Below are 2,566 nucleotides of genomic sequence, written 5' to 3'. Positions count from 1 at the left end.
GATGCCATTAGTAGTCAGGCTCTAATTTTTGTATAAGCCATCACAAGTCACCGGGTCAGGCTCCAACTGCTCGACAGTGAGGGATTTTTGCCTCTACTTGCCTTGTTGCTTTATAAGCTCTATACATAAGATATAAACTACTTTTCCATCTTTAGCATTTTTTAACCAATCTATTGCCATTTGATTTAGCTAATCTTTATAGCAACACAAGATTTAAACACAAACAGGTCTCTCTTTTCCACTCTAGATGTAAATGCTCTGCCATGATTAAGGGCTTCTCTCTTAAGCTTCACACGGGCAGTTCCTTTAGAATTTTCAGCATGATGAAAGCTAGGCTGCAACTCTTTTCTTCCAGATGGATAGTAGGTATTGCCAACACCATTTGTTACATGAACAAGTCTTCCCCACTGAACTGAATCCTGACCTACTATACTTAGTTCTAATACACCCTGAGATCTAGTTCCTAACAGTCAATTTTGTTTCAACAGCCTGTCTCTCCCATGCCATGACAACATCAATCTGACTACAAAGACAGTTCTGCATCTGAAGCAAATCTTCATTCTTCACGTTCTTCTTGGCTATTTATTCTTCAACTTAAACTTTGTGATCATTTTATCCTAAATACAATAAAGCAAAGTAACTTTAAAATGCTTTAGACTCTAACTGGAAGTTCATTAAATGCATGTTAATTTGAGACTTTTAATGACATTAAGTAATCCTATTCAAGGGCTATGGTTCCATTTGTTTAGAACTTTTTCAAATAAGCCATTACCTGCTAAATTTATTCATGGTTTGTGATTTTATGAATACAACAGTTCAGCCCACAAGTGTTTATTTAGCATCAACTGTGTTCCAAGCACTGGGGGACACTGATTTACATCATAATCTTCTTTCAAAAGTAGGTAAAACCATTTTCTGCTGTCAGAATAACAGACTGGGTAAATTATGAGAAATAGTTTATTCAGCTCCTGATTCAAGAGGCTTGGAAGTCCAAGAGCATGGCACTGGCCTTCCAGCTGCCTCCAAACTTGAAGGGCAAGTGAGACTGAGCATGACAGAAAGGAAGAGGCTAAACTCATCCTCTACCAGGCACCTTCCCTAACCTAGGATACCTGCTGGCTCAACGTCAATCCAGCCAGGGCTGATCACCTTTGAAGGTTCCTCTTCATAGCAGCACAATGGCGATTAAATCCCACAGAAGCCTCTCTTGTGGGTAGAGATGGCTCAGCAGTTACTGTCACTGGCTCACAACTGCCCAGAATTGGAGCTCCAGGGGATCCCACACACTCTTCTGGTCGGTTGCTGGCACCTGCACTCATGTGCACACACCATAAGACACATATACAGACACATAATAAAAAAAACCAAAATGAATCTTTAAATCACACATAAGTTTGGAGGACATGTTGCATCAAACCACAGCATATGACAAATTCTGCTTTCACTGAGTTTATGTCTAATGTAGCAACAAGCTGAGTAATTGTGTTGAATTCTAATGCATTACCAAATTCTTAATTCTAGTGTTAACTAGGTTTTCTGGAAATATTATGAACAGCGTATGTGTATAGTTTTATCTCCTTTTCTTCAAGGGTTTTCTTGTCCCATTTTCTTCATTTTTCTAGATCCTTGAAAATGTGAAAATGCTAGCAGTAGTGGGCATTGTTAGCTATTCCTGATCTTTGTAGCTACTATTGCTTCTGGTAAACAGCCAGATTAAATACAAGCAGACTTTTCAAACGTAAAGATATTCTTCCCTATTCTATTTAAACAGCATTGATATCATACCACTTTGCATTTTTATTAATATTTCATTTAGTCTCATTTACTCAGTAAAAATTAAAAAAAAAATTAACAGTATCTCCAGGTGCTCTGTATGCACAGTAAGGCTGGAGATGCTGAGAGCAGATTTATGTAACTGAATTTTTCTAATTTACTTTTTATTATTTTTGTGTCTAAGTGTACTGCCTGCATGTGCATGCATGTAAATGCAACCATGTCATGAAATGTATGCAGAAGTCAGAAGAGTTTCAGCCCCCCTGGAACTGGAGTTAGGAATGGTTGTTGCCATGTCAGTGCTGGGAATCGAACCTGGGTCCTCTCCAAGCACTCTTAACCACCGAGCCATCTCTCCAGTCCCACCACTGGATTTTTTAAAAAATATTAATTTTTATGTGTATGCGTGCATTGCCTTCATGTATATAAGTGAAACCGTGTTGTGCAATGCCCACTGAGGTCAGAAAAGGGCACTGGAACTGGAGTTATGGATGGTTGTCAGCAGTCATGTGGGTGCTAGGAATCAAACTTGGGTCCTCTGCAAGGGGAGTCAGTGCTCTTAACCACTGAGCCATCTCTCCAGTCCCTGGTTTTTTAAAAAAATGTTATGTAGAACTCTTGATATGAAGCCATCCAATGCAAGTGCTTGTATTTAATCTGTGCTAATTGGTTTATATTCCAGGTTTCCACTTCTTGGGCCAACTTTGGCATTTTATATTTTGCCAAGAAGTCATCTGCATCCCTGATCTTCACACTTTGTTTCACTCTGCATTAGTTTAGTGTCTGCGTTCTC

The sequence above is a fragment of the Nannospalax galili genome, unplaced genomic scaffold, assembly GCF_000622305.1.
Source record: "Nannospalax galili isolate Female #2095 unplaced genomic scaffold, S.galili_v1.0 scaffold737, whole genome shotgun sequence".
Taxonomy (NCBI): Eukaryota; Metazoa; Chordata; class Mammalia; order Rodentia; family Spalacidae; genus Nannospalax; species Nannospalax galili.
Note: the sequence above shows the minus strand (reverse complement) of the source record.